Source organism: Scleropages formosus, chromosome 2 (assembly GCF_900964775.1).
Source record: "Scleropages formosus chromosome 2, fSclFor1.1, whole genome shotgun sequence".
In the NCBI taxonomy this organism is placed as follows: domain Eukaryota; kingdom Metazoa; phylum Chordata; class Actinopteri; order Osteoglossiformes; family Osteoglossidae; genus Scleropages; species Scleropages formosus.
The window spans coordinates 3,727,066-3,740,642 of record NC_041807.1 but is presented as its reverse complement, the minus strand read 5'-3'; positions in this window follow the sequence as shown (position 1 = coordinate 3,740,642).

Genomic DNA, 13,577 nt, shown 5'->3' with positions numbered 1-13,577 from the left:
GCTTCCTCCTGTTCCTTTGAGGAGGGGGGGTGGGGGGTCCCTTTCCTCCTCCACCGCTTCTCCTGTGACTCACCCATAGGCACACTCCCAGGAGCTGCTTAATGCACCAGTCTGCTCCAGGACACCAGCGTACGAGAGAAAAAGATGTTTTCTGACTCATTGTAACACGCATCCATTTACACGGTGCGTGTCCCACTTTGTAACGGTTTCCACATCCCTCGTTGCTGTCAGCCCACAAAAAACAAATTAAACACAAAATGAAGAGGGCGCTTACTGAGGTGTAATTATTCAAAGCCTGCACCCCAACCGTACGGGCATGTTGCTGCCTAATGACATTTCTAGACTGATCTTGTTTTCTGACTCTAGTTTGTCAAATTAGATTATTGCTGTGCACGTTAGCAATGTGTTTGCCTGCGGAGTGTGAGCAGGATGGCATGGGACAGCAGTCTCAGAAACATGTTCCTCAACCACAGCGACACCTGAGACAGAACAGCACTTTATTGTAATAATACCCCCTTGCCTTTGTCCAGTCCCTTAATTCCCCTTTTTTCCTTTTGCAAAAGTTTATCTGTGTCATCTAGTCCCCCCCACCACCCATCACCCCACAGCCAGTGAAGGACCGCGGCAGAGGCTCACGATCTGAACGTTTTGCTGGATGAGAAACTCTAACCCGGCTCAGGCTGTTTGATGTCGCGATGACACTCGCTGCTAAGAATTTCAAAAGTCCCACCCCCCACTTTTTTCTGCCTTTCTCTCCCTGTGCGCCGCTTGGTCATGGAGGAGCTGTCATCTTCTCCCCGCGTCTGTGGAGGAGGATGAAACAGGAAGAGGGGGAGGATGTGGCGAGACTCGGGTTGAACGAGAGGACGCTGAAACTCAGAGAGCGGGGTAACCCACTTGCACTGAGGTTCGGGGAGGTTTTTTCCTGCAATTTCATTTGATGAAGGCTTGCGTCAAATATATATATAGACAAACAGATTCCTTGGGTATGAATATGAAAGAACAGCCTGGTTTCACCAAAGCATTCCTTCAATCAAATCATCTGAATATGTGGCATTTACTGATCCCATGTTACTTTATTTACAAATCCCAGATTTCAAATTTCTAAAAACATTTTTATGCATATGTTCCACCCTGTCCTTATTTCACAGAGCAGTCATACCTTTTTTATGACTTATTAATCTATATTTCTTTTCAGCAGCCACTTGTTCAGTCAGGGTAAGGGTGATCCAAAACATTTCCTAGGTGGAACAGAGGGCAAGACAGGGTATACCCTGGATGGGATGCCAGCTGAACCCTGGGAAATCGCATGCACTCATTGATTCACACAGACACACTAAAAGGGTTAGGTAGTTTACATTGGCTAGTATCGTGAAACATGGTTTTCAGATATGGAAAGAAACATGAGTTCATGGAGAAAACACACATGATATTGGGATGGCTTAAAAGCTGGGGGAGCAGGTAGCATATTGGTTTCCAGGCTCAGAGGATAAAACAACAATAAAACTGCAATTATATATATACGGGGGACGCCTTGGCGTAGTGGGTTGGACCAGGTCCTGCTCTCCGGTAGGTCTGGGGTTCAAGTCCCCCTTGGGGTGCCTTGCGACGGCCTGGCGTCCCGTCCTGGGTGTGTCCCCTCTCCATCCAGCCTTACGCCCTGAGTTGCCGGGTTAGGCTCCGGCTCCCCGCGACCCCGTATGGGATAAGCGGTTTAGAATATGTGTGTGTGTGTGTGTGTATATATATATATATACACACACACATATTCTAAACCACTTATATATACACATAATGACAATGCTTCTTGAAAGTATGTGAAGCCCTTCTACTCCTTAATTTTACCACAAATAGCTATTTAGCTCTGTCTCATATGACATAATACGTATTGTCACGGTGTCCCCCTGGCGCGGATGCGTCAGACCCAAGTGCAGAGCACAGGAAGTGAAGTCAAGGGTCAAGTGAAGTCATGGTCAGGGAAACAGGCAAAATGGTCACCGATCCCTGAACAGAATCCAAAGGGCAAGTCTGAGAGTCGTTGTCCAGGAAACAGGCGAGCAGTCATGGCAAACCAGGAAGTCCTAAACGAGGAGCAGGACGAGGAGCAGGACAAGGAGCAGGTACTGGGAAACTGGGAGGTCAGGAGAACAATGGCGAGCAGGAGTAACACAAGTGAGCAGCGAGGCTGAACAAGGTTCTGCGGCCTCCTGTGGTCTGGGCTGTCCTTTTATGTGCCCAGATCCTGTTCAGCTGCAGGTGTTGCTCGTTACTGAGGTGGAGGGCGTGACAGGACCCCCCTCCACAAGCGGCCCTTGCCGCTCTGTGACAGCCTGGTGGGCACCCTCGGGGCCGCGGCGCGGGACGATCAGGGTGGTTCCAGTGGAACTCCGCGATCAGCTCAGGGTCCAGGACATCTCGATCAGCCACCCAGCACTGTTCCTCTGGCCCATAGCCCTCCCAGTCGACTAAGTACTGTAAGACGCCACCCCGCCGATGGGAGTCCAGCAGGGCCCGCACCCTGTATGCAGGGCCTTCCTCGTCCGGCAAGGGCAGCGGAGGCAGTAAGTCCAGAGGTTGCTGATGTAAGGAAGTGGCACAGGGTCGAAGAAAGGACACGTGGAATGTCGGGCGGATCGTCAGGTACAGAGGCAACTGGAGACGGTAGGAGACCAGAGTAATACAGCGGAGGACCTTGTACGGCCCGATGTACTGGGGGCTTAGCTTCTTAGAGAAGTAGGCCCCCTGGAGCCCCCTTGTGGACAGCCAGACCCTCTGCCCGGGCACAAAGGAGAGAGGATACCTATGGCGATCAGCCTATCGTTTGGTCAGGATCTGACTGTTTTGGAGGTGCTGCTGTACGGTCCACCAGACAGCTGCACTATTCTGATACCAGGCATCCACCGCTGGTACGTCACTGGAGGCCGGGTGCCATGGAAATAAGGGGGGCTGGTATCCTAGAACGCACTGAAGGGGGGAGCAGCCAGTGGATCCATGTGGCAGGGTGTTGTGCGCGTATTTGGCCCATGGCAAATATCTTACCCACTGCCGGGGCTGCTCCATGCAGTAGCTGCGCAGGAATCAGCTGATATCTTGTTGGAGCCTTTCCACTTGTCCGTTTGCCTGCGGATGGTGTCCCGAAGTCAAGCTGATGGACACTCCAAGCTTCCGCCAGAAGGCTTTCCACAGGCGTGAGGTGAACTGCAATCCCTGGTCTCACACTATGTCCTCTGGCAGGCGAAAAAGTCGAAACGTGGAGAAACAAGACCTCAGCGGTTTTAAGTGCAGTTGAGAGCTTGGATAGGGGCACCAAACGGCAGGCCTTGGAGAAACGATCCACAACAATCATTACAACAGTCTTTTTGTCTGAGATGGGAAGGTCTACCAGGAAATCTAGGGCAATATGGGACCAAGGGCGATTGGGTACTGGTAAGGGCTCCAGGAGCCCTGCTGGCTTCTGGGTGGAGGACTTTACCTGAGCGCACACCCGACAGGCCCGGACGTAGTCCCATGTGTCCTCAATCAGTGACGGCCACCAGAAGTGCTTCTGAAGGAGGGCTTGGGTCTTAGTATATCCTAGGTGGTCGGAGGCGGGATAATCGTGGGTCCACTGTAGGATCGTGGCCTGCAGTCTGGGGGGGACACATTGTTTACTTTCAGATTTACCCGGTGGTTCTGGTTCTGTGGCCTGGGCATGGACGAGGTCCTGGCAGAAATCCCATTGTACCAGGGCCACGAAGCAGGTCTGAGGCAGGATATATACTGGGTCTTGCTTGAGGGGTTCCCATTCATACATGCGGGAGAGGGCATCTGCGTTGGTGTTCTTACTGCCGGGATGATAGGTGACCGTGAAATTAAAACGGGTAAAAAAGAGGGCCCACCTGGCTTGTTGGGAGTTAAGGCATCTCGCCGTCTGCAGATATTCCAAGTTCTTGTGGTCCGTGAGGACAACGAAAGGGTGCTTGGTCCCCTCGAGCCAGTGCCTCCATTCCTCTAAGACCAGTTTCACTGTGAGTAATTCGCAATTCCCAGTGTCGTAGTTCTTTTCTGCCTGTGACAAATTCCTTGAAAAACAGGTACAAGGGTACAGTTTAGGTGGATCCCCCTGGCGTTGAGACAAGAGGGCCCCTACCCCTGTTTTGGAGGCGTCTGGGCGGCGGAGGATGGGCGTGGTGGTGAACCTTTCCTTTAGGGCATCGAAAGCATGTTGTGCCTCCTCTGTCCAAGGCAACTGGGCTTTCTGGGGGGAGGTTAGGGACATCAGAGGAGCGGCGAGAGTACTGAAATCCTGGATAAACCTGTGTTAAAAGTTCTCAAAGCCCAGGAATCGCTGGAGAGCCTTGACCGTGGTGGGTTGCGACCATTGGAGAATCGCCCTTACCTTATCTGGGTCCTTAGCCATTCCCTCCCTGCTTAGGATGAAGTCCAAGAATGAGATCTGTCTCTGGTGGAACTGGCACTTCTTCCCTTTAACGAAGAGATGATTTTGCAACAACCGCCATAGGACTCGTCGAACTAAGGCCACATGCTCTTCCAGCGAAGAGGAGTAGATAAGAATGTCATCCAGGTAGACTAGGACACTATGATTGATGAGGTCCCAGAGGACATGGTTAACAAAAGCCTGGAAAACACTGGGTGCATTAGCGAGACCAAAAGGCATGACTAGGTATTCATAGTGGACAAGGGAGGTACTAAAGGCGTTCTTCCACTCATCACCCTTGCTGACTCAGGCTGGGGCGAGACAACCCTGCATGAGGGGCATGGATTCAGTTCCTTGTAGGGGTTTTACTTGTGGTTTCTGGGCTGGGCTCATGGCAGGCTCCCCTTCGCAGGCGAGGTTGTCAAGGGCAATGGCGGTCTTGATGAACCGGTCTAGCATCCACCTCTTGCCCCGGAGCAAGAGCTCTCTTCTGAGCCTGGGGTGCAGTCCATGCTGAAAGCAGGCCAGCTGGGCCTTAGTGTCCCATCCTCTACGGTCGGCCAGGATCCGGAACTCAAGCATGTACTCAGCCACAGAGCGTTCACCTTGTTCCAGGTTAAAAAGGCGTTCAGTGGCGGCCTGGTCCACGTGAGGGAGTCCAAAGACGGCCTGGACATGGGCCTTGAAGTCCTCATAGGTGTATTGGGAACAGCGCCCCCAAGCGGCAGTGGCCCACTCTAGCGCCCATCCAGTCAGGAGGGACATCAGGTAAGTTACTTGGCTCAGGTCTGTCTGATAAACATGGGGCAAACTGGAGAACATGAGTTCACACTGCAAAAGGAAGCCGGCACAGAGGGCATGAGTACCGTCAAAACGGGCCGGGGGAGACAAATGGAGATCGTGCGGTTGGGACGGGGTTGTGTTCGGCGGGTTAGGTGTTGCAGAAATGGATACGCGTATTGCGGTGGGCAGAGAGAGCATTCCTGGTGTGTCTAGCGCGCTTGCCAGTTCGTTGTAGGAGGAGATGAGTTTGTACATCGTTTGTTCCATCCTTCTCAGGTGCGCTTCGCGGGCGTCCACTACCGCTAGTAGACGGTTCAGCTCCACTGGGTCCGTGGTGCAGGCGGAACCTTCTGCCATGGTGTCCCCCCGGCACAGATGCGTCGGACCCAAGTGCAGAGCACAGGAAGTGAAGTCAAGGGGCGATCCAACAGACATGGTCAGGGAAACAGGCAAAATGGTCACGATCCCTGAACAGAATCCGAAGGGCAAATCCGAGAGTCGTTGTCCAGGAAACAGGCGAGCAGTCGTGGCAAACCGGGAAGTCGTAAATGAGGAGCAGGACAAGGAGCAGGTACTGGGAAACTCAGAGGTCAGGAGAACAAAGGCGAGCAGGAATAACGCAAGCGAGCAGCAAGGCTGAACAAGGTTCTGCAACCTCCTGTGGTCCAGGCTGTCCTTTTATGTGCCCGGACCCTGTTCAGCTGCAGGTGCTGCTCGTTACCGAGGTGGAGGGCGGGACACATATATAATGACAAATTCATGTGTTGCTTTAGAGGAAATCATGTGTGTAGTAGAAAAATGGAAGCAGTGCATATGCAACAATAAGTGAACCCCATGTTCCATTGGTTAAACCAAACAGGTAAGTACAATTATGTGTGTAAATCACCATTTGTTCATTTTATACGTTTAAGATGTAAGATTTAGGTTTTGTAATTTTATTTTAATATTTTATACGATAATGATGACCATCCCTACAGGATTCACATACTTTCAAACAGTATTATGTATATATATATAAACTGTATTATATAAGAGGGGGGTGCGGTGGCGCAGTGGGTTGGACCACAGTCCTGCTCTCCGGTGGGTCTGGGGTTCGAGTCCCGCTTGGGGTGCCTTGCGACGGACTGGCGTCCCGTCCTGGGTGTGTCCCCTCCCCCTCCGGCCTTACGCCCTGTGTTGCCGGGTAGGCTCCGGTTCCCCGTGACCCCGTAAGGGACAAGCGGTTCTGAAAATGTGTGTGTATTATATAAAATATATATATTTTATGAATGAGTACTTCTGTAGACCAGAGCTCGAAAAGGGAATGACTGGTATTTACTGGACAGGTACTAGGTGCATGCGCACCAAGGGCTCTTCCTATGCAGCTACAGATGCAGAGGTAATATGTCTGAAATTATCGGGTCATTGCCAATGAGATGATTCTAGGAGAAAGGGGCTACTTCAGCACTTTGGTCCCACCCAAACTTTTACTTTCTGGGAAAATACAAAGATTGATTTTTCCTGTGCCTGGCTAGTCGGGCATGTGACAGTGAGTGGTGTAACTAACAAGCTTACCTGCATGGCTTGTCCATCCCCTGGCTGCACGCCTTACTCCTCCAAGTCCTCTCCTTGTCTCCCCTGACAGGAAAGCCCTCCTCTCTGTGTCCTCCTTGAGTAATGTTTGCATGCTAACATCATAAGCACTTTTTTGTACTTTATTACATCTGATCTTAACCCCAAAATGGGAACGGATGGAATCCTCTTGCATTTCTTTACCATGTTTTAAGCCTTTCATTTTTTCATGTATTTGCAAATTAAGAGAGCTATAAATGCAAGGATGCTCATAGAGTTTTCTGTCTGCACTGTAAGTTGTTCATTATGGATCAGACAGCAGCAGGAAAATATGGTATATAGTCAGGTTATTGTTTATGGGCTTAGCCTTTTCCTACATGACACAACGTAACAAATGTGCAATGAGCTCTGAATATGTTGCGTAAAGTGGAAAGAAAAGGGAAGGTTTCAAACACTGCTGCCTCTTCCACCTTCTCAAGGTGCACATCCTTCCTTGTTTCTAGTATTTTAATATATTAAAACTACGAATCTGCTTAAAAAGTCTGCTGCAGATTACACCAGCTGGGATCTAAAGTATCGGGAGATGATACAGAGAGTAGAGCGATATTCGCCCCGCATAAACCTATATTGAATTAGTCACAGAGGTCCACTGATCTATGGCAACATCCATAGTCAAGATCATGTAGCTTAGCCACTAGGTGTCACCTCACTGTAAGGTTATTATTGCTTTGGAGATTTGCCTTTGGTGTCTGAAAGGTAAATTGTCCAAGAAATCCACCAAATCTGACTCTCAGAAATCACATCATATTTTAGGGTTTCATTTCTGAGTTAGCTATCTTCTTTTTTTTAAATTTTTTTCTGTAAGTAATGTCTTTTAACTGATAGCAGCCCTGTAGCACAGAATATGCATTTTTACAGGCTCTTTCTTCATTTGTATTTTCATTTTTTTATATTAAAATTTTAAAACCTTTTATGCAAATGGTTGAGAGATAATGTGGTGTTCTGTGACTTCAAACTTGCATAACTACCCAAAAATGATTCATCGGCCTCTTTAACATTAGGTACTTTTTAAAAGAAAGAAGATCACATGAACGTGGTCTGGTGGACCCTCTGGAGCTCGTCCACTGACCTCCTAAAGATCTGTGGATGCCAGACTAACAACCCATATTTAATAAAAACAACTGAAAGTTTGTCATTACTTTTGATAAACAGTACCGCACTATTAATGACATCTGGGAATGAAGTATGCTGCTGTTGTGCTATACTATATATGAATGTTATTTTGAGTTGGATGAATTATGCAGACATATGACATACTGTAGATATGTTATACATTCAATTGCTTCTTCACCTGTATAACAAGCTGTGAGGACCATTCAGTGAAATGGGCTAAAGCCAAGCTCTCATTCCAAAAGAACTCACAGTGTTAATAATTATCAGTGTTTTCCTCCTCCAGAAGTAATCATTGTGGTGCCAGTTGTGCCAGGTCAGGATGGTGAAGGTTAAATGGAGAAGGAAATCAGCCACCAACGCATGACATGCTGTAACCCCCCCCCCCCACTCCCATTACTTCCCCACCCACCAGGACTCCGACCGCAGCTTCAGATAAACAAACAAGCCTGCAGACGATAACGTTGCCCTCTCAGTTAATTGCTTTTCTAGTTGGACAAGCCAGTGCGGCAATCAGTGTCAGGTCTAACAGGTTGACTCATTTAAAATATGTGTCACTCTGCATTTTAAATTTTTAGGTCTTCATACATGCAATTAAGCTGTCATTACGTCTCCTTTTCTGAAATAAAATCTCGTTATGTTCCATTGCAGGTGACTTCTGTTTTAGCTTATTTTGCTGCTGTGTTATAGCAAAAACACTGCATTAAAGAATAGTGACATTTTTTGTTTATAACATTCTTGCCTCCCTGGAGCACTTAAATATGTAGCTCTAAAAGTTATTATGGCTGTTTTTATTTTTTGAATCTGAGTTGTGCCCTCTATACCTTATTTTTATCCAGGGTTTTATTCCTAAAGGGTAATGCAGAGTACAGTTTAACAGGGAGTACAAGCTGCCAGGTTCACTGAGATATTAAGTTTTTCATTATTTTTAATAGGTTTTAGGTGCAGCTCTTGGTGTGTGGAGGGAAGGGAGGGGTTGTGGTGACTAGATGTGACAACACGCAGTGATGAAAGAGGAATATGAAAGCCTTGGAATTTCAAGACAGTGTTGGGGGGGGGGGGGGGGGAGTCACCCAATGACACTGCCACCGCACACACTGACCCTCTGTCACAGTGACTTGCATTTAAAATAGCAAAAAGTGCATTTTTGCATTTGTATGGTAGAACTGCTGTTCCTCATTTCCCCCAAAACACCTTAAATTTCAACCAAATCCTCCTCACCCTCGTACTTCTGTTTCTCAACTTCTGCATCAAAAATACCAGGGCTTTTGGCACGTTAAATCACCTGCACCAGAACAGCATCACCATCACCGCTATGCAAACGATTGCATCTCATATCTGAGACAGACACTGTGGTCCATGGAACGGTAAAAGAAAATAAATGCTAATAAGCAAAAAGTGAGGTACAAGGTTTGGTAGGAATAGATGCAGCTGAAATGAACTATTATTTGCTTTCAGAGCGACACATTAGCATTTCACAGAATACACTGCTGTTTTCCCGGAGATCATTGCTGAATATCCCATCACAGTCTTACATCAGCCTTATTGCTGTATGTGAATGAAGGAGGTATTCTGGACAATGCGGTGTTTATCAGAAAGCCGGATCATCCCGAGTGGGGGTGGGGATGGGCAGGGAGGTGAATCCAGGTGCTGCAGCACATTTGTCAGTGTCAGGTGAGCAGGGATGAGGCACATTTCCAGTGCCTTCGACCTGGGGGCTCTCTGTGGAGCTCTGCAGGTTACATCAGAGAAGCCTCGGTCTCGAGAAAGGGGCATTCACAAGGGGCAGTAGAATAGGGGGAAGTCGACATGGATTACCTGCATTACGTGTTTCACGATGCTAAAGAGTAACTACACTGTAGCAGCGATACTGAATCCTGGTAGAGTGAAGTAACACCCAACAGTAAGAAATTATAAATCACAGCAAAGGCGTTTGTGAATTTAGCTCATTCCTGCAACTAAGTTATGTTCCTGTGTTTGACTGTGGCAATATCGAAAGGGCAGCGGGCTTCTCTGCTTTAATAGCTTTCTGGAGGGGATAAAATTGCACTTACTCTACTGTAATAAACAAGAGGCCTTGTTTCATATCGTGGAAAGAGGAGATATGTTCATTTCTCCAGCAAACTTACTAAAGCTGGACATGACCCCTCTGCACACTTCATTAAAGGAAAGCAATGAAGGCGACAGCTTGATAGTGATGCATAGGACTGTTTCCAGACTGACGCTTCATACATCATTTTTTATTGCAGCCCTGTGCCCCATCTTCCACTGGTACGTGTAGGCCTACCAGGAAAGATGGATGTATTTCCTAGGGGACTTTTAATATTGAGACAACGAAGATGCCTCCATGTACAGTAAAGTCCACCAATATAAGTATCTTAACTGTGGGGAACTGAATGGGAGGTGAGGCTTGTACCATTCGTGCGCTGCAATATTTTGGTGATAACCAGTACAGATCAAATTTAGGACCATGTGTCAGCTTTAGGACCCTGAACAGAATTTGTCTGAGCTGTAACTTTTTGTTAGAATGAGGAGCGTGGAAAGAACATAAAACAATACAGTGATATAATCTGTCTCATGTTGGCTGTTAAGCTATTTGGGCTCGTAAAAGGCCTGCTGGCAACTTATAGAGTATGATTCCTAGACATACCATGCACACACACCTGCACTGTCCATTAGCTTGTTCAGCTGGGCTGTAGGAAGAGACCTTCTTCACTCACAAGCACATAAAATGTGTTTGTACTTCAGAAACAAGGGCTGTGCATGTGTCTGTATTGAGACAAACCCATAAATATACAGAAGTAAAGAACCTTAACCTTGAGGGGGAGGCAGGACATGGTAATATTGAATATAACATAAAAATATTGCCCAAAGGATAGGAGAGTCCCAGTCTCTCTGCAGAATCTGTGTTGCATACAGGCCTTTGGGTAGCTGGGTGACCAACCTGAAGATCCCGCTTCAAAAGGAGAAGCTCCGACAAGGCCATGGGAAGATGGAAGTGAGTGGCTGTTGATACTGATGTGTTCCACCGTCTGTTACGGTCGAAGATCAGGAAACGATTGAATGCACTCTCTCTTCAGTGTGTGTGTGGAGTTTCTACGATCCCCCCACGCTTATGTGGGTTTACTTCTGTCCAGGTGCTCTGGTTCCCACCTGCAGTCCAAAGACATGGGTTTCAGTGAATTGATTACTCTAAATTGTCTGTCGCGGTGGTGTAGTGGGTTGAGCCAGGTCCTGCTTTCTGGTGAGTCTGGGGTTCCAGTCCCCCTTGGGGTGCCTTGTGATGGACTGGCGTCCTGTCCTGGGTGTGTCCCCTCCCCCTCCTGCCTTACGCCATGTGTTGCTGGGTTAGGCTCTGGCTCGCTGTGACCCTGCTTGAGATAAGTGGTTTCAGCCTGTGTGTGTAAATTGCCCATAGCGTGAGTAATTTTGTGTTTGAGTGTGTATGTTTGTGTTTGTGTGTGGCTGGTCTCCACAGAACTGCTGTCCTATATAAGATGCACCCTGCTGTGCTTGGTGTCCTACATTTCCGGGATAGGCTCCAAACCACCCCAAACCTGCCTTAGATTAATGGTTATCAATAATTTTTGAGTGAGTGATCAGGGAATGATAATGCTCTTATATGAGAGGTGGGTAAAATTATAAATTTATCCTGGTTGAAACAACAATTCAGAATTTTGGCTTCCCACATGCAATTTTTTCAGAGCTTTTTATATGCAAGCATATATGGGCCTAGTAAAGATTGTTTCTGCAATGCTGCGATAAAGCAGGCGGCACTAACCACAGGTCTTCTGCGCTTCAAACAAACGTGTTATAAACAGGAAGGTAAACATGAGTAAACAGATAGTATCGGCTCAAACAGCAAATACTGCACAAAGCCAAATTTCACCGGTGGAAAAAGACACATTTTGACCACATTGATTCGTTGGCGCTAATCTTTGACCAATGTTGTATGTGAGAGGGGGGTGCGGTGGCGCAGTGGGTTGGACTGCAGTCCTGCTCTCCGGTGGGTCTGGGGTTCAAGTCCTGCTTGGGGTGCCTTGCGGCGGACTGGCGTCCCGTCCTGGGTGTGTCCCCTTCCCTCTCCGGCCTTACGCCCTGTGTTGCCGGGTAGGCTCCGGTTCCCCGTGACCCCGTATGGGACAAGCGGTTCTGAAAATATGTGTGTGTGTGTGTGTATGTGAGAGTTAATATGCCGCTCTGTATTTGTTAAGAGACACCATACCAAATATTATTTGTATCCAGCTGAAGATGCTACAGCTGCTAAGACACAGAGGGCTTTTTCACACATTCACAAACACTCTGAGACAGCCAGACACACATGCAGGCATGCAGGGACTGTTCAACACCAAAACACTGATTTCCTAAGTTTATTTTAAGCACTTAAAGCAATTAGAGAGAAGGGCAGTTCTTGACAAAACTGGCTGAGGAATTGATTACAGTTATTTATAACATTGACAGCGCTATGGTGAGGAAACCTTGTGCCCTAACTCAGTCTGTAATGAGAGGTCGCTCTCGCTTCCTTATCTAAATTAATTGGGAGAACAGGACAAAAAAAAAACAGTGAAGCATACGGTAGCTGAGTTACTAGCAGGGAATGCTGGACAGTTATTATTTCTAGGAAAAGCATAGTAGTGACCTGAAAAGGAAGGGGCAGCTGGTATCGTAGTGGCTAGAGCTGCTGCCTGTGAACCTGAAAATTGCAGGTTGGAATCCCACCACCAGCTGTAGGACCCTTGATGGAGGTACTTACCCTAAACTGCCCCAGTAAGGAATGAATAAATTTAAGGACATACTGATGAATCATGACACAAATAAGCAAGGTGCTTTCCAGCTATAACTTACTTGAATATACTTGTAAAAAGAAACCACAAGCATTTGAAATTAGAACATTGATCAAAGGTTGTAGGTCATTGGCTGGGTGTTCTGAAATGCTTGGCTGTGGGAAATTTACTTCAGTCTAATAAAATAAGGGAAATGGCCTTAAACTTCAACTGCTGAGGTATAGACGGGACGAAAGATAAAATGGATTGATTTTGTCCGTATTTAATCATTATTCTTATTTAATCCCAGTCTTGTGATGGGGTTAATTCAGCAGAAGTGTATGAGACTCTCATATTGCCATACGCCTGAACACCAAAATCTGCTCTGTACAGTTTAACTGCAAACATATAGCAGGATTATGGGGAAAACTCATAGCATTACATTCTTTTTATTATCACATAAGGGAAGTGGAACTGAAATTTACCATGGCAAGCTGAGTAAATTCCAAATCTGTAACACAATTTAACGATTATCCACTTTATTGATAGTGCAGAACCCTACTTGAGGTGTTTTGCTCTGTGAAAATAACCCTTTTTCTGTCCTGCATAACTGGTAATAGAGCCTTAGTGTTCCACATTTTGGTATTTTTCTCATAGGATCAAATACAAAACACAGACAATGAACAATTCCATGCATGTATGCATGATGCCAAACAGCTCTTGAAGAAATGTAAAATTTTTTGCTTCCATTGTTGTGAGTTTATACTCCCACTGCGCAATAGAAGAACTTTTTTTGCGTCCAAGAACTCTCACAAATAAAAAGATGTTAAAACAATAGAGTCTGTAGACTTCTGTTTGAACTGTACAGGGATTATTTTCCATGCAGAAATGCA